The sequence below is a fragment of the Periplaneta americana genome, chromosome 3 (genome assembly GCF_040183065.1).
Source record: "Periplaneta americana isolate PAMFEO1 chromosome 3, P.americana_PAMFEO1_priV1, whole genome shotgun sequence".
NCBI classification, from domain to species: Eukaryota; Metazoa; Arthropoda; class Insecta; order Blattodea; family Blattidae; genus Periplaneta; species Periplaneta americana.
Genome location: NC_091119.1, coordinates 191,238,098 through 191,258,535, shown reverse-complemented (window position 1 = coordinate 191,258,535; position 20,438 = coordinate 191,238,098). Strand labels below are relative to the sequence as shown.

Here is a 20,438-nt window from a genome sequence, read left to right as displayed (position 1 = left end):
GAAATGCTGCAAGTTCTGCTTAGTCAGCGTTTCTTTGACGAAGTACAAAACTGCAAGTTTCGCCAATATATAATGCATTCATACGAGAGTCTCAAGATAGTCTTCAATTAAGCACAGGAAGTTCATAAAGACTCCGTACTTAAAGCAGAAATACTGATTTATAATACTAGTCATTTATCTATTCTTTGATCTTGGACAGTTAATAGTTATCTGTCTAATCAGGTCTGAATGTGTCATCAGCTACGATAGAAACAATGAAATCATGTAACTTTGAACTTATTTACTCATAATCAGTATAGAGTAACGTTCAGAAACACTCATTGTTGTAAAGAATATTTCGTACGCAGCATTTCTATGTCCTACTCACAAACTCGTCAGGTTTATACACTAATAAATATTAAATTCTTCTAGACTGAAAAGAAACATTACTTATCTTACAAAGACAGAAACACTGAAATCTTTAATTGATTCTCGATTATTCATCAGTAATCAATCAGTTCTCAACTGAGCGAATAAGTTCAAAATTAGTCTACTCGAAATATTAGCGCCAGAAAATTCACCTCGAAACAGCGTTATTGTTCTAGCAACTAACTAAGTTTTAATAAATGTATTCTACAGAAACACTAGTTGTTATAAAGAATATTTCGATGTTCTCGTCACAAAGACTTTAGGCTTATATACTACTCAATAATAAATCTTCAGATTGAAAAGAAACATTACTTATCTCACAAAGACAGAAAGTCTAAAATCAAGTAACTTTTAAGTTATTTTGCTCAGTGCAGAGTAACATACAGATGCACTCATTGTTGTAAAGAATATTTCGTACTCAGCATTTCAATGTCCTAGTCAGAAACACTCCAGTCCTATACTTACTGGCTTTTAAGGAACCGGGAGGTTCATTGCCGCCCTCACATAAGCCCGCCATTGGTCCCTATTCTGAGCAAGATTACTCCAATCTCTATCATCATAACGCACCTCCCCCAAATCCATTTTAATATTATCTTCCCATCTACGTCTCAGCCTCCCCAAAGGTCTTTTTCCCTCCGGCCTCCCAACTAACACTCTATATGCATTTCTGGATTCGCCCATACGTGCTACATGCCCTGCCCATCTCAAACGTCTGGATTTAATGTTCGTAATTATGTCAGGTGCAGTTTTGTGTTGTTTAACTTTCTCCATTCTCCTGTAACTTCATCCCTCTTAGCCCCAAATATTTTCCTAAGCATCTTATTCTCAAACACCCTTAACCTATGTTCCTCTCTCAAAGTGAGAGTCCAAGTTTCACAACCATAAAGAACAATCGGTAATATAATTGTTTTATAAATTCTAACTTTCAGATTTTTTGACAGTAGACTGGATGATAAAAGCTTCTCAACCGAATAATAACAGGCATTTCCCATATTTATTCTCTGTTTAATTTCCTTCCTAGTATCATTTATATTTGTTACTGTTGCTCCCAGGTATTTGAATTTTTCCACCTCTTCAAAAGATAAATTTCCAATTTTTATATTTCCATTTGGTACAATATTCTGATCACGAGACATAATCATATACTTTGTCTTTTCGGGATTTACTTCCAAACCTATCTCTTTACTTGTTTCAAGTAAAATTCCCCTGTTTTTCCTAATCGTTTGTGGATTTTCTCCTAATATATTCACATCATCCGCATAGACAAGCAGCTGATGTAACCCGTTCAATTCCAAACCCTCTCTGTTATCCTGGACTTTCCTAATGGCATACTGTAGAGCAAAGTTAAAAAGTAAAGGTGATAGTGCATCTCCTTGCTTTAGCCCACAGTGAATTGGAAACGCATCTGACAGAAATTAACTTATTCGGACTCTGCACGCTAGACCTAAACACTACTGAATACTAAATTCTTCAGACTGAAAAGAAACATTTTCACAACGATATAAACATTAAAATCATGTAATTTTGAACTTATTTACTCAGTGTAGAGTAACGTAACGTACAGAAGCACTCATTGTTGTAAATAATATTTCGTACTCAGAATTTCTATGTCCTAGTCACAAACACTCCAGGCCTACACACTACTGAATACAAAATTCTTCAGACTGAAAAGAAACATTACTTATATCACAGACAGAAACATTAAAGTCATAGAACTTTGAACTTATTCATTCAAGTTGAAAACTGACTGAATATTGATGAATAATCAAGAATGATCGTAGCTTAACCTTACCGGCTGGCCTGCTGACGACACATTCAAACTCGTTAGGAAATAGCGGAGAAAGCTGATCTCACGAACGAATAATCTCACTGCAGTATACATTGCTGTTAATTTAAAATTAATCTTCCGCGTGATCAGAAGATATAGGCCTATGTTTCACAGAGATTAAATTTTCTTGCATATCTTAACAGAACTTTGTCAAAATATCACGTTAAAATTACGTTAATATTCCGGCACTATATTAACTGTTATTTCAATTTCGTGAAATTGTATCTGTAACAGATAAGCTGCGAATTGCGAAGCATAAGCTGCACCAAATTGCATTGAGGATAGCCATAGAGAATGCTGAAGTCTCCATGGAAATCAATGCCATGCTCCCACAGGAAATTACGGTATTATTTGGGTCAGTAGGCTTATTTAAATCAGGGAAAATGTATGTTACAATATTATCGATTAAAGCTGACAGGTATTAAGACGCCAAAAACTGGGAAGTGCGAAATATATTGCAGATTGTTTAGAAATTTCTTTAATAGCAAAAAGGGCAATACTTTTTCCATAGACGAAGCATGATTCTATGTGAGTAGATACATCTACTCTCACAAGGGAAGAGTTTCGGCTCGAACAGAAATTTTTGGTTAAAAATTTGTACATAGGCTTACCTCACAATGGTGATGAAGACCGTAAAAGCATTCATTTGTGTAACTCTCCGTTTGGTTGGTATTGGTCAATACACCTCTTTAATAATGTACATGAGGATTCTCTATAAAATGCATGAAACAGCATGGAGCACAGCAATAAGCACAACACGCAGAAGCAACACCTGAACAATCTTCTGAAGCACACTCCAGTGCTGAAAAATCAAATGCTACCTGAATTACATTTTTGAAGTCCGAGACTTGTTCAGGATTCACGTAACCAGCTGACTGTCAGGAATACTGAAGCATAGGGCGGTATACTGCAGCAGACAACTGATTATGTATAACAGAATGCATTTTAATTATAAATACTCGATTTCCCAAGTTAAGTTCTGGATTCTTAGCAAGAGTCCTTATGCAATCTGTTATCCTCCGAGCATACATTTTGTATTGTCTAAGGAAATAGATATCCGGAGGCTGGAAATATTTAGTTTTTATTTTTTTAGGTGGAATGATCATACATTCCATGTCTTAGCCTTGGAATAATTCATTTATTAAGGTTGTGTCCTTGTGCACATTCAATGGCTCACACAACAGTGTACATTTTTGATTAGCTGCAATATTTTCAGACAGAACGTTGGAGAAAAATGTTCTTAAATGAGCTATAGACATTTTACCACTCGCACTAGCTTCTAGGCTAGGCTAGGTTTATGGGTAAGGTGTCCCATCCCCTTAACTTGTGCAGTGCTCTCCCCACCCCTCAACTTGTACAGTGCTCTAACAGACAAACCACACATTACACAAACGAATGCTTTACAGAGATGTAAAGATGGGCTGTAAAGAAATTTTGGATACGAAATTCCTGTTCGAGCCGAAACCCTTCCCTCGTCAGTATACACAAATTCGGCCTAAAGAAAACCCAAATACTATGTTGAAATATAGGTATTGTTGCATATTATTTTATTGCAAATTTATGAAGGTATGTAAATTTGTTTTTATGCTAAACATACCGCATAATTCTTCATATGCTTGCAATAAACTAATAAGCAACAATTTTTTAGCAACGCACATTAATGGAGAGACTGTTTCATTTGGAGAGATTTGACATTTAATTTGTCGAATTTGTCGTAGAATTGAGAGACTCCGTCTCGAATGAAACGATGCGTATGATGTTCTCCTCCTTGTTTTTGAAGAACATTTTATTTACAAGTAATCTTGGTCACCACACGCCTTGCTTTATCTGCATCTACACATTACATCTACACATTCTAGAGAGAGTACAGAATAAAATCCTAAAACTGCTATATATGAAAAAACATTAATGTTACAACATATTCCAGTCTTATGAATCCATGCTGGTTAAATTTAATGTACCATCTCTCAGTAGTCGCAGGATAAGAGCACAACAAATGTATTTGTTCAAAACCATAAATGGTTTAATAGACAACCCTGATCTTCTACAGCTAATTGGTTTCAATATTGATAAATCAAATTTGAGAAAGCGATCTCTCTTTTATTCGCAGACATCAAAAACACAATCTCATAAAATGTCTCCACTTTTATTAATGCTTCGAACTTACAATCATCTATCAAGTAAACAGGATTTGGATTTTTCGTTATCGTACAATATGTACAAGAAAAAGTTATATACAGCAATAGTTTCATGATATGTTAAATTCTAGTTGCATGGTAGTTATAGTTATAATCAGATATCCTACTAATTGGAACACATGTTCTGTAGTGGTGAATTTCTTAAATAAATAAATTAAGCTATTAGCCCTACTATATAATATTGTATACTGAATTTATTAACATAGTGTTATATTTACTCTAATTTGGCAATTATAGTTACATTTTACATTTTCGGCTATGATATCTATACTTAACTCTTTTTAATTTACTTTTATTTGGTATTTTTCATTTATAACTATATCTGTGTCTTTTATTTAGGTAGTAACTATTTGTTTTTGTTTTCATTTTTAATTTGTAATTACACTTGTATCTTTCATTTGTATTTGTTTTATTTCTTTTTTCATGTTATTTGCAATTCTATGCTTTTTTAAACAAATATCTGTACTGTCTATTGTAATTGGGGGCTTCTCCCTGTTATAAATAAATAAATAAATAAATAAATAAATAAATAAATAAATAAATAAATAAATAAATAAGTAAATAAATAAATAAAATAAATAAATATTAAATAAATTACTTAAAAGAAACACATATACCGGTACATAGAACTTCCCTAAGATCAATGATCTCCAGTAGTCATTTATACGGATTTAAAACACAGCTTAAAGTTGCAAAACTGAGAACTATGTCGAGGAAACCATGTCATCCGCAGCTGCTATTTCCTCTGAACAATGAACAAATGTTATTACGTAGCAGTCTTATCACATGTGATGTATTGAAACAAAACTTTACGACTTTCTCTTTCCATCGGTATCTACGTGGTACAGTCATTAAGTTCTAATACTGAGCGCATAGTGGCGTTGTGGTGCATTATAGCCCATAGGTGGAGCCATGGTATGATACCTTGTCAGTTAGTCTCTCGACCCAACAAGAGACAGTTGAGTGCATGCACTGTAAGCAGAACTACGGTCTTTGTTGTGACGGTGATTTGAATGCGCGCGTCGGAACTCGAGTATGTTGCAGTTTGAGCATCGGGCAAACGTCACGTTCTGTCAGAAATTAGGCGAAACTGCTATAACCGATCATAACTGGAGACGAAACATGGTGTTTCCTTTACGATCCGCAACTGAAGCGGCAATCCGCCACCTGGAAAACGCCATTATTTCCACGACAGAAAAATCCGCAACAAGACAGGTCAAAAGGCAAGGTGGTGCTTTAACAGTTTTTTTTTTTATTCAAATGGAATTGTTCACATAGAATTCATCCCACAAGGTGCAACTGTACACAAGATCCTCTACAAAGAGATTCTTGGCCGTTTAAGGAATTCAATTCGTCGTAAGCGTCCTGAGCTTTGGCATAGGAAGAATTGGCTGTTGCTACACGACAACGCCCCTGCACATCGCTCCATCCTTGTCCAAGAGGAACTTGCAAGGCAACAGGTCGCTGTTTTGCCACACCCTCCGTACTCACCTGATCTCGCATCATGCGATTTTTTTTCTCTTTCCTCTCATGAAATCAATCCTACGAGGGCGTAATATTTATGCGGCCGAAAAGGTCATGACTGCCACAAGAGAAGCCGTACGGCATCTTCCTGCCAACATCTTTCAGCGGTGTTTCCAGCAGCTACACCAACGTTGGCAGACGTGCATAGCGGCCAACGGCGACTATATTGAGGGACGATGTCGATCTGTTTAAGTGTACGCCGTATCACGCGGCATCTTATGAGACATCAAGATTCTTGTGGGTGCCTACCCTTCAGGCGTCAGTGTCAGAACTTAATGACTGTACCATGTATATGTATCTGAGTTTCATTACACGTATGCTACATGTTTCCGAAACCGGAAACGTCACTGTGGGGGAACCATGTATCTCAACTGTGAGTACGTGCGCTTTATGAACACACTGTAGAAATGATGAAAAAAAAATTCTCTTTCTTTAACAGTGATATAATGGAAGTTACAACATAGTGTATACCGTCTAGAGAGTATGTTTTTAAGCACGTATATTTGAATAGATAGAAATAATATCCAATTAAAATCATGGTTACCTACTTATTGATAATGTATGCAGGCAAAGAACTTTAATAAGACATAATTCACAGTAATACGAAGTTTAATTATCGGATGGCGCTAGTGAACTCATTAATCTTTACTAAACAAAACGCAATCTATTTCTCTTCGTCAATTAATTAAATTGAACTAATTCTAATGTCAATGTTCCATGATATGCTATGCTATTCCTCCAGAATTTCAAATAGGCTACTTCAGTTACTAAATCTTTCGATGATCATTTATTCAAGTTTCAATTTCGTAACCTTATTAATAAATTGAGCCTAAATGTCATAAAAATGCAGCTCTTAAATATGGTGCTAGTTTCGGCTCAAGATTTTATAATAACATTACAAACCATTTTCCAAATTTGAAATATTTTAAAATTGAAGCTTTTAAAAACTTTATAAAATTATTCATGATATATAATATTAACATATGTGTGCATTTTTTTATCCTTTATTTCTGTCGGCTATATTCATGTTTTTATTAAATATCACTGGCTTCTGTCTGATTGTCAATTTATATTATATATGTTTTTTCTCTCTTTTTCTCTTTATTCTTTTCTTTTGCTTTTGTGTGTTATTCATTCGTTTGAATTAAGTTAATTACTGTATTTAGTAAACTGTCCTTGTAAATTTTATGTTATATTATTGGCTAAGACCACATATGGCTCTTACGGTAGTGGCTACAAACATATTTATTTATAATTTTAATTTGTACTCACAAGCTAGCTACCTAGCTAGTTAGATAAATTAAATAAATAAATAAATAAATAAAAATTCCGACTTTTGAGTATCTATCTACTGAGGAGATATATGTGTGCAGCTTCAGGAAAGGTTTCGATATCACCTCATGACCAGTTTCCTTGTCACTGGTATTATGACTTTTAAGGATCGTCACAGTAATGGTACAGACCGATTATTTAGTCCTAACAGCTCAGCGACGCGAAAGAGGGGAAGTAATAGGAGGAGTGGGGAGAGTTCCGGAGTAGAGATAAGGGCGAACGGTCGGTAAAGGAATGCAGTACAGCTTAATTGTACTGGAAACATACCGCTCTGCCACACGCATGACATCCGATCGCTCCGAGGCAAACGAGTGAATAACCCAAACACCCCTTGGCGTAACTAAATGGACTCGCCTGACCCAGGCGCAGATCGCTGGCGACTGTCAGGACTAAATAATCGTACATCAGTACAACGAGAACACTAATAAATACATAGCAAGAATACTCCTTGAAGGTTCATAATGGGGTCATCATCTGTAAAGTTTGTGCAGAAGTAAACTACAAACAACTTTGCTAAGAGGAAGCAACCACCCTTGAATATCCCAGGATGAGCGCGATTACCATAGCAACGGTGCGCCGGTGTGGCAGAGGGACTAGTCTGTACCGGCGGTACGGACCTCGTGTTCAAAAGCGATCATGTTTAAATAAAAGCCTCTAATCTGCGGAAGCATTTTAATCAGAGGAGGATTACGGTTTCAAAAGCGATAATGACTTGTTAATGACAGAGAGCGTGTCTTGTTAGCATGCACACACATGTAGGGGGTTGGGGGGCGGGGGGGCTGCTAATTAGGACCCGCTACACTGCACAGTCTGGACACACCAAGCAGGTCTACCTGCAAACATTATATCATTACACACATTGTGCCCAAAAGAAGTAGTGAAAACAGTGCTAGGTACTTTGTAACTCACCAATAAATGAATACGATATTTTGATTTGGAAGAGAAACTTCTCAGAAAAAAATTATAGTCCGGTACAGCTTGCTTAATACCATAAGGGTGAAACCTAACAATTTTTCCATTACTACATATCGATCGCCTAGTTCAAAAGTGAGACAACTCAAAAAAACAAGTTTTGAGATATCTTCAGTTGAAAGTTTCAAATAAATCACTTAGAAAGGAACAGAGTTCTGGTTCATAACCACGGCAATTAGAAATGAGTCAGTATCCAGGACGAATTTATCACAATCTTCCAGTTCATTATTAATACATTTCGAAATGTACTAATAATGAATTAGTAAAGTCCATAGTTATAATTATTTCTAAATCAGTTTATTTAGTTTTTTTTTTCTTTTTTGTTGTAAGTATGACTTATCTCAATAGGCTACTGAATCGGAAAGAGCTCCGAAAGGGGCTTTCAGTAGTATAAATAACTAAAAGATGGCAATTTTTGAGTTGTCGCACTTTTGAACTGGACGATCGATATGCTAGGAGATTATGGTGATTTTCTAGTTTGAAGGTTGAATTTTCTTTTGCCAACTTCGTTTCGCTACTGTGAAATACTACATACATCTGGTAGTGATTTTGTAACTGTTACGTTGGCAGTAGAAACAGCTGTTGTCGCTGGTGCAAATTCTGAAAATTCAAATTGTTCAAGATTTCTGAACCGAATACTGGAAGCTAGTGAAATTCGAACATACTAATAATTAATTAATATCAGTATTATATTAATACATAACAGTTATTTTACGTGTTTCGTTGCATTGTGGTTACAATTCAAGATTATAGTCAGGTAAGTGTAAACAAATATAAAATATGTTATAATACATGCACTTGGGTGATCGATAAAAAATGCGGACGAAGACAGCAATTATAACTTACTTACTTACTTACTTACTTACTTACTTACTTACTTACTGGCTTTTAAGGAACCCGGAGGTTCATTGCCGCCCTCAAATAAGCCCGCCATCGGTCCTATCCTGAGCACGATTAGTCCTTACCATCATATCCCACCTCACTCAAATCCATTTTAATATTATTCTCCCATCTACGTCTCGGTCTCCCTAAAAGTCTTTTTCCCGCCGGCCTCCCAACTAACACTCTACATGCATTTCTGGATTCGCCCATACGTGCTACATGCCCTGCCCATCTCAAACGTCTGGATTTAATGTTCTTAATTATGTCTGGTGAAGAATAGAATGCGTGCAGTTCTGTGTTGTGTAACTTTCTCCATTCTCCTGTAACTTCATCCCTCTTAGCCCCAAATATTTTCCTAAGCACCTTATTCTCAAACACCCTTAATCTCTTTTCCTCTCTCAAAGTGGGAGTCCAAGTTTCACAACCATAAAGAACAACCGGTAATATAACTGTTTTATAGATTCTAACTTTCAGATTTTTCGACAGCAGACTGGATGATTAAAGTTTCTCAACGGAATAGTAACAGGCATTTCCCATATTTATTATGTGTTTAATATCCTCCCGAGTATCATTTATATTTGTTACTGTTGCTCCAAGATATTTGAACTTCACCTCTTCAAGAGGTAAATTTCCAATTTTTATATTTCAATTTCGTACAATATTCTCGTCACGAGACATAATCATATACTTTGTCGAGGCTTATTTCAAGGATTCGTAACAAGCTGTTTTTTTTTACGGTGATGGATTGTTAGCCCTTCGCCCAACCCCCAAGCTGGAGGACCACCCCTCAACGGCTGTCCGCGACTGCTTATTCAATATATTCGCAGCTACCCTCCATATCTGGAGGCCGTCTCCTCGATCCGCAACTTGAGGTCGTGCCATGCCGTGGTGATAGGGACCCACAATTATAACTAGAATAGCAAAATTATTAGTAGTAAGTGCTTGGAAAGACAGAAACTGAAGCGTCGGACTCAGAGTTCTATGCAGAAAGGAAATTAGCGCACAGAATGTTTTTTTTTCTTTCTCAAAACTAGGTCTAATAGACCGAAGCCATTTCTGCATGGTGCGATTAAGTTATTCTGCGTTTTTTTCATTTCTCTCGAGTATGGTTTGCTGTTATTGCCATTATTATTATTATTATTATTATTATTATTATTATTATTATTATTGGACGGTCGGGTAGCTCAGTAGGTAGAGCAACTGGCTACGGACTGGAAGGTCCAGGGTTCGATCCCAGGTGGTGACAGGATTTTTTTCTCGTTGCCAAACTTTCAGAACGGCCCCGAGGTTCACTCAGCCTCCTATAAAATTGAGTACCGGGTCTTTCCCGGGGGTAAAAGGCGGTCAGAGCGTGGTGCCGACCACACCACCTCATTCTAGTGCCGAGGTCATGGAAAGCATGGGGCTCTACCTCCATGCCCCCCAAGTGCCTTCATGGCATGTTACGGGGATACCTTTACCTTTTTTTACCTTTATTATTATTATCATTATTATTATTATTATTATTATTATTATAAAGAAAATTAATAACATTCTAGCATAAACTAAAACGAAATTATAAAAATATTTATAGTTTCAAAATTATTACTATTACCATTATTATTATTATCATAATTATCATAATTATTATTTTTACTGGCTTTGTTCGAAGGCCCCCATTAACTGCTCTTCGGTTCTCCAATTCAGAATCTCTATTGTAACGGACAGAATTTGTTTTTAAATTTAAATTAGAAGGTATGCAAGACATCTGTTAATTTTGAACAAGATGTGATGGAAGGTCATTTTAAATATGATTTTTGGTGCTTAACTTTAAGTCTTAGGGTGTATTTCATAGTTTTATTGAGCCGATTTTAGGCACCTAAAATCTAATTTTTAGAGGCTATAAATCTGAATTGTAATACTAATAATAATAACAATACTAATAATAACAATAATAATAATAATAATAATAATAATATTAATGCAAATCAAGCTTTCAAGTATAACTCCCTGTAAAGTTGATTTGAATAATTTCGAAGGAAAAATTGTTCCGAGGCCGGGTATCGTACGTTTAACCAAAGGTCCCTGGTTCGATGACCGGTCCCGGAACATTTTTCCTTCGAAATTATTCTAATAATAATAATAATAATAATAATAATAATAATAATAATAATAATAATAATATACTATTTCAAGGATTTCGATCTCTTCCATATTATTTTCTCAAATTCGTGAGAACTGTGATTTGAATTATTAATACTTCGCTAGTCAATCCAGCTACAAACTAAGATAAAATTTTCTAATGAGACACAGGCATACGTGTTGTACCGCATTGTGAAAGTTGGTCTATAGAATTAACTAGAATAAAGCCTATTCTAAGCCGAATAAAAGGAACAATTTCCTAAATACATGCGTAATCCAAGGCATTAAATGTGAAAAGAGCCTTTTCTGTACCCATTATAAATATTTGCAATAAAGAATGGAAAGCTAGAATCGACAACAAAGCAGCGGCGTTAGCTGTGAAGTACTTTCAATCAACTATTCAACGAATTCTCACTTGAATTAGCAGCAATGTCAAATTTGAGGTTTACAGGCAAACTCTGAGCTATAGTGGTTACACAGGATCCTTTGTGAGCAGGAATAAAACACCGCTCAACAACAGAAGCCTGTAAATGCATACGGTTGTGATTCCATATTACAATCCGTCAACATCACTGTACAACTAACAAAAGACTGGTATACTGAATTACAAAATTCACACATTCAAAACGTTGGCGAAAACCTTTATTGGTTCTGTTTCGTAGCTAAAAGCTCCTTTATTCCTGTAAGTAAACATTTGTAATTACAAGAGGTGGCATATGTAAATAAATGACTAGGTTCTGTCTGCGATCCAGAGTTCGAAAGTCAAGCAAAGTGGAACAAAATTCTTTTATTTATAACACTACACTGTCGCTGTTAAATAATTTAACAGCCTACAATTGCGATCTTTAACTTGCGGACGAATTCAAGCATGTAGCACTTCATAGTAAGATATTTTCGCACTCATTTGGAATATGTCAGTATGCGTGAAAGCGACTGGGATAAATTACGTCATATTTACTTACTTACAAATGGCTTTTAAGGAACCGCAGGATCATTGCCGCCCTCACATAAGCCCGCCATCGGTCCCTATCCTGTGCAAGATTAATCCAGTCTCCATCGTCATATTCCACCTCCCTCAAATTAATTTTAATATTATCCTCCCATCTACGTCTCGGCCTCCGCAAAAGTATTTTCCCTCCGGGCTCCCAACTAACACTCTATATGCATTTCTGTATTCGCCCATACGCCCTGCCCATCTCAAAAGTCTGGATTTAACGTTCCTAATTATGTCAGGTGAAGAATACAATGCGTGCAGTTTTGCGTTGTGTAACTTTCTCCGCTCACCTGTAACTTCATTCCTCTTAGCCCCAAATATTTTCCTAAGAACCTTATTCTCAAACACACTTAATCTCTGTTCCTCTCTCAAAGTGAGAGTCCAAGTTTCACAACCATTCAGAACAACTGGTAATATAACTGTTTTATAAATTTTAACCTTTCAGATATTTTGACAGCAGACTGGATGACAAGAGCTTCTCAGCCGAATAATAACAGGCATTTTCCATATTTATTCTGCGTTTAATTTCCTCCGGATTGTCATTTATATTTGTTACTGTTGCTCCAAGATATTTTAATTTTTCCACTTCTTCGGAGAATAAATCTGCAATTTTTCTATTTCCATTTCTTACAATAAACGGTCACGAGACATAATCATATACTTTGTGTTTTCGGGATTTACTTCCAAACCTAACGCTTTAACTGTGACTACTAATTTGTATTATAATTTTATTATTGTTAAATGGTTATAAAATATGTATTATGATGCGAACTATAACCCTAATATACCTCAGGGTGAAATAGGGTTTATCAAATTGGACAATAAAAAAAACCTATCGCTTTAATTGCTTCAAGTAAAATTTCCCTGTTTTCCCTAATCGTTTGTGGATTTTCTCCTAACATATTCACGTCATCCGCATAGACAAGAAGCTGATGTAACTCGTTCAATTCCAAACCCTCTCTGCTATCCTGAACTTTCCTAATGGCATATTCTAGAGCGAAGTTAAAAAGTAAAGGTGATAGTGGATCTTCTTGCTTTAGCCCGCAGTGAATTGGAAAAGCATTAGACAGAAGCTGGCCTATACGGACTCTGCTGTAAGTTTCATTGAGACACATTTTAATTAATCGAACTAGTTTCTTGGGAATACCAAATTCAATAAGATATAAGCAATTTATTGAAGCTTAACAGGTACAATATGATTTAAAGTACAATGTTGGCAAACAAAGAAACAAATGCTAGGGAGGTGATAAAAACAAATGTTAGGGAGGTGATAAAAAGCAAATGCTAGGGAGACGATAAAAATTGTAGGATAAGCGGCCACCGTTAGTTGCAACGCGTTTCGTACCGTGTCATTAGTCAAAAGTATATTACATAGTAAAAAACAATCATGGTAAGAGACTATGGGCCTCTAAACTTAACCCATCCTATAAAAGATCGTTAACTGTAAATGTTACAGATTTAATACACGATGTTAAATATGCACTGAAAATATGGTAGCAATTCGATTCAATTCAATTTATTTGGCCATTAGACATACAGTTTTAGGCTTCGTCAGAATACATTGAAAAAACATGTAAATACATTTAAAAAAACACTAATAAAAGAAACAGTAAAATTTAAATAATAGCCTACAATGAAAACATGAAATAATTTGAAACTTTTAAATTAAAGAAAACTAACTAAATTGCAATTAAACGTATTTATTAAAATACAATTTCATACAAATTTGTGTTGAAAAACTCAGCAACAGAATAAAAAGGATTATTTAATAACCAATTGTAAAATCTAGTTTTGAAGCCATTGATTGGTAATTCATAATATTGACTTGGGAGCTTATTATATAATTTCATCCCCATAATTGAAAAGTTCGTGTTGCTCTTGTGTAATCTACAATATGGAATATTAATTTGTTCATTATTTCTAATTTCATGATAAAGTATATTGGTCACTAATGAGTAATTGTCGATATTTTGTCGAGTGTAAAGTACTAGACCGTATATATATACAAATTTATGATTGTTAAAACCCGTGATTGCCAAGGAAAGACAAAATGGTTGTGATATTGAAATATAAATAGATCTATGGAATCGTTGATAATTTTTTACACGAACCAGATGGGACGTAGAGACAAAGATTAGCGTTAAATTCCCTCCTCGGCCCTTTCATCTTGACAGCAGATCTTCGTAAATGCCTCCGGCTAAAAGATAAGGTAAGACAAAAAACGAAGTGTAGATTTCAAATGAGCTAAAGAACTTGAGAAATTGTTAACGTACAAGAAAGGTTACCTGAAGAAGTAAAGCGAGCCTTTGAGCGTACAGAGCAAGTGCAAAGGCTCTCAGAAAGTACAGGGCAGGGTTACAGCGCTTCAAAGAGCAGCCTGGGTGTTCAAGGAAAGGAAGAGACACAACCGTGTTTACCTTCACTCTATCCAAAGACTCACTTTTGTGTCGTGTCGTGAGGATCAAGTGAGAAACACAGTAAGGTGAAAAAATTTCAATCTAGCGACACGATTATAACATCGGACGCTGCCAAGTTTCATTCATTCAGTTTAACGTCATAGAACTCTGATTTATTGTAACAGAAACAGACTTGTAATTCAATTTTAATGCTTTTAGATTCATCACACAATCCTTTTATTAGTACTCCCATAGACTATACAGAATTTTTACTATTGAAATGGATTACATTGGTCTATGCTTCTAAATATTTCATGCATATAAAATAAATAACTATCTTTCTTCTCTAATTTGATTAAACATACGAATATCTTTGAAAGATACAATTGATCCGTAAGTGAAGTCCAATTTATTATATCAAAAATATATGTTGTTGTTGTTGTTTTGTAATCCCAGGCGTTTGACAATAAAGTCATTTGACCTCTTGCACTCCAATATTTTTCGAATATACGAAGCGCACCCAGAAAGTAAGTTTCCCGATATTTTCCCCTTGCGCATGCGTAACAGATCTATGACGTATCAATCATATGCCAGCCGGACAGGTCCCGCCTGGTGCCAGTAGCGTGGCAGCAGTGGTCCGAAATTGAAGCTCTTATTCCTTCTCCCGCCGCCTGCGAGGTTCGGTCGGTGATAAAGTTCTTTAATGGACAAAGCATTGCGCCAATTGAAATTCATCGCCTCTCTCTCTCTCTCCCTCCTTCCCCCTCTACCTCTCTCCCTCTCCCCCCCTCTCTCTCTCTCAATAAATTCCTGTCCTCCGGTGAGCGTTTTGGTAACGACGAAGAGCTGAAGACGTCTGTCACACGCTGGTTCCATTCACAGGCGGCAGAGATCTACGACAGAAGGATACAAAAGTTGATCCCACGACACGACAAGTGTCTCAATTCTGATGGTGGCTATGTTGAAAAATAGCTGAAACATTGCTGTACCTGTTGCCAATAAATGTTTTCCTGAAAGTGTGTGTTCTTTTTTTAAAAAGATAGGGAAACTTACTTTCTGGATGCGCCTCGTATTATCATGGTCAGCCACTGAAGCACAGATTTTGAGGTGTTCCGAATCCATTTCTTGGTTTGAGTTGCACAATGGGCAGTTAGGGGACTGATATATTCCAATTCTATGCAGGTGTTTGGCCAAACAATCATGGCCTGTTGCCAATCTAAATGCAGCTACAGACGATTTTCGTGGTAAATCGGGAATTAACTGTGGATTATGATGCAGATAGTTCCATTTTTTCCCTTGGGATTGTGTTATCAAATTTTGTTTGTTGAAGTCTAAGTATGTAGATTTAATAAATCTTTTCACAGAGTAATACGTAGATTTAATAACAGTTCTGTAAGTAGCAGTGCTGCCCTTCTTTGCTAAAGAATCAGCATTCTCGTTTTCCAGGATTCCACAATGGGATTGTATCCATTGGAATACAATTCTTTTATTGAGTGATATTAATTGAGAGAGCATTTTAGATATTTCTGCTGTTTGAGATGAAGGTGTGTGTTTAGAGACTATTGATAGAATAGCTGCTTTCGAGTCTGACAATATAACTGCAATATAAATAGACCTATGTAATGTATATCAAAAATATAGTTGACATTAAATTGGAATGTTTTTCGTTGCATCACACTTAACTATCGAGTAATAGGCCTAAGTAAATATGAATAAGTGAATGAATGAATTATAATTAATTTAATTAAATTTAATCATGATATAGGCTACAGGCACGGCTAATAACCCACTCTCTAAGAAACAGCTCTATAGTCCATTTTGAGCATATAAAGTCACATGAACATGGGCCCGATTATAATTAGTTTCAAAGTTATTCGTAAAAAATCTGAACGTCACACGGTGAATCAGGCTTTGGATTTAGTTGCATCGTAATACAAACATTGGAACGTAAACTAAACGAAGTGTAACATAAAGTAAGGGGAGAAGGAAAAGATAGGTCTGGTGATTATCAGTTGCGTTTATCAGGGAAAGCCGTGCCGAAGTACGAAACGCTAAGCGCCATTCACATTCGTGCGGCCAAGTAGATCTAGATTGAAGTGGAAGGAGATATATTTGTAAATCTGCTTCCAAACTGAGGTGTGTTTATTTTATGATTAATACAATACGTATTTCAAATTAATATTTCTGTATATTTTAAGTTAATAATTCTTACTTTTGCTCGAAACCACTGCTACTTTCGTAGGATCCAATCAGCTGTAACTTCTTAACGGTTGATAACCGAACCGACGTTCATATGACATTTTATGCTCAAAATGGTCCATGGAACTGATTGCTAGAGCGCAGGTTATTAATCGTGAATCACCCTGTATAAGCCTACATTATTTTCGCTCGTCTATTCGATTATAATGGTGTCTAGTTTTAAATGTAGGCCTACCATTCACGTAGTGTAAACACTTTTACATCTCTTGTTGGCCAAAAACACGAGAATATTCAAAACATATAAACTCAGTCGTATGTGAATTCAAATGGATACCTTCCCTAGCAGAAACAAATTTCAAGTTCAATAGAAATGGCTTTCAGTGCATCACTCTAACATTTTGTGTGTGCTGTGTGTGTATGTATGTATGTATGTATGTATGTATGTATGTATGTATGTATGCATGTATATTTGTCATCAAAATTATGTACAATTTGTAGATCATTCGTTAATGATGGTCCTGTTACATTTCTGTTATCCAGGAATCCAGTACTTTATTACATCCTTAACAAAAACTCTTTCCCTTTAATTAATATGTCTTATTTATTTACATAGGTTAAAATGTTATGTTTTATTTAACGACGCTCGCAACTGCAGAGGTTATATCAGCGTCGCCGAGTGTGCTGGAATTTTGTCCCGCAGGAGTTATTTTACATGCCAGTAAATCTACTGACATGAGCACACTTAAATGCCATCGACCTGGCCCGGGATCGAACCCGCAACCTTGGGCATAGAAGGCCAGGCTATAGCAACTCGTCAACCAGGTCGACTTTACATAGGTTTATACCTTAGTTTTCACTTCGCATTTTTTCTTCACTATATACAAAAACTTTCCGAGTTCCCTCAATTTGCTTCCGTTTACTGTTCTATACAATTTCCTATACGCTATTTCTATATTTAGTTTTAGCAGTGGCTCCTCAATAATTTTTTTGTTTCATTTTCTCGGCAAGGTAGTAGAATGTGTATCGCGTCTTCGTTTTGATTACATAAAGTATATATCTTTCTTTTCTACTTTTTACATCCAAATTCTCAATCTCCACCACGCTAGTCCGATTCTTTCTTCCCTCTAGTTAACTTTTGTATATTCTTCCTGTCCCCATATGATTTTCATTTTTTTGTAATCTATTAATGATTTTAAACTATTTAAATTGCTAAACATTTCCTGTCTTACTATCTCGTTACTCCTCTACATTATAATTTTGCCTACAAAATTTATATTAATTGCACCTATTTCTTGCCATAACCAATTCAGTCGTAAACTGCTTACATTATTTCCTAATTCTTTTATCCAATCAGACTTAGTTTTCGTCGTTTGTAGAAATCTTAAACATATTTTCAAGATATCATTTTCTTCTTTCCCCATAATATAACACAAAAAAAAAATAATTTTCCTAACTAATATTGTTCCCCTACTACCGTCCATCCCCATTTACTTACTTACTTACAAATGGCTTTTAAGGAAGCCGAAGGTTCATTGCCGCCCTCACATAAGCCCGCCATCGGTCCCTATCCTGTGCAAGATTAATCCAGTCTCTATCATCATATCCCATCTCCTTCAAATCCATTTTAATATTATCTTCCCATATACGTCTCGGCCACCCCGAAGGTCTTTTCCCTCTGGTCTCCCAACTAACACTCTATATGCATTTCTGGATTCGCCCATACGTGCTACATGCCCTGCCCATCTCAAACGTCTGGATTTTATGTTCCTAATTATGTCAGGTGAAGAATACAATGCGTGCAGTTCTGCGTTGTGTAACTTTCTCCATTCTCCTGTAACTTCATCCCGCTTAGCCCCAAATATTTTCCTAAGCACCTTATTCTCAAACATCCTTAACCTATGTTCCTCTCTCAGAGTGAGAGTCCAAGTTTCACAATCATACAGAAGAACCGGTAATATAACTGTTTTATAAATTCCAACTTTCAGATTTTTGGACAGCAGACTGGATGATAAGAGCTTCTCAACCGAATAATAACACGCATTTCCCATATTTATTCTGGATTTAATTTCCTCCCGAGTGTCATTTATATTTGTTACTGTTGCTCCAAGATATTTGAATTTTCCCACCTCTTCGGAGGATAAATCTCCAATTTTTATATTTCCATTTCGTACAATATTCTGGTCACGAGACATAATCATATACTTTGTCTTTTCGGGATTTACTTCCAAACCCCCCATTTCCAATCTAGCTGCTATATTTGAGGCATTGCATGGGATTCCCGAATATTTTTTTTTTACAAAATTTAGATCTTATTAGTAATTTCTCCATATCTTAACATTATATAATATGTTTGCTTTAATCATCGCTCTGTAAATATCATTTAATCTTTTCCTATATATGTTGGGCGAAGGGTTATATTTGTCTCTATTTTGAAATGTGTCATATAAATAATATCTTAATCCTTCTCCTTCGCTGTAAACAAAATACGAACGTATTCAAAAGTTATATCTTCGTAAATGAACCCAAATGAACTTATATGGAAACTAAACTTGAGGTTCAATTGAAAAGTTTTTCAGTACGTTATTCTTAACTACTGAGAATTAAGTAATGGTACACGAGTCAATTAACATTTGTGTTTTTAATATTATTTTCACTATTCTAATGGCTTCAGTTTTAGTGAACTCTGCTTCTAAACTATTTCGCGTAAAAATATGAAACACTTTTCTTCCTTTTGGCCGCTTCATCTGCGTCCTTACTTCTGAATAGCGATAGTTTTATTGAAGACATCGATTAACTGATAACCAAACTTTGCTCTACTTACCGTCCACCAACCAGGAGGGAGTTTCCTTCCCGCAGGACCAATCGGAAGTAGTCCACATGTGTCTCGTTGCCCACGAAACGGAAAACGTCCTCCGCGCCTGTAACAAGACAAAACACGGTTATATTTTTATTCCATTTCCTTATAATATTATAAACCTATTAGGTATATCCATGAAGAAATTCTCAAAAGCCAAACTAATTGACAAACCAAAGTAGACAAACTCAATGTCTGAAATCATCATCATCATCATCATCATCATCATTATTATTATTATTATTATTATTATTATTATTATTATTATTATTATTATTTTGACTGCGGGCTAAAACAAGGAGATGCAGTATCACCTTTTGCTTTTTAACTTTTTTCTGTAGAAGATGTCATTAGAAAGCTTCAGGATAACAGAACGGGTTAGTAATTGAACGGGTTACAACAGCTGCTTGTTTATGTGGACGACAACAATAGTTAAATTAGGAGAAAATCTACAAAATATTAGGGAAAAAACGGGAATTTTACTTGAAGTAAGGAGATACTCGTGGGTTTTAGTTCGATCTTAGTTTTAAGATACAAATTAGATTTATTTCAAATGTTATTTTAAGTGATCGTTTCATTTAATTTAGTAAATTCCCTGTTGTTGTTGTTATTATTATTATTATTATTATTATTATTAATTATTGTTAGTATTAATTATTAGTATTATTATTAATTGTATTTTTAATTAATAAGTTTATTATTGTCATTATTGAGTGTAATTAGTTACCAC

The 20,438-nt window shown here is 35.5% G+C and overlaps 1 protein-coding gene across 1 annotated transcript in view; it reads right to left on the bottom strand.

Annotated features, from left to right (window-relative positions):
• Positions 1–19,771, bottom strand: part of Sema1a (semaphorin 1a) — a 1,121,749-nt gene extending 1,101,978 nt beyond the window's left edge. Inside the window, exon 1 of the mRNA XM_069822411.1 lies at positions 19,676–19,771. The gene's annotated coding sequence lies outside the window, so the exon portion shown is untranslated. The remainder of the gene's footprint in view (positions 1–19,675) is intronic.
• Between the last annotated feature and the right edge of the window lie 667 nt (positions 19,772–20,438).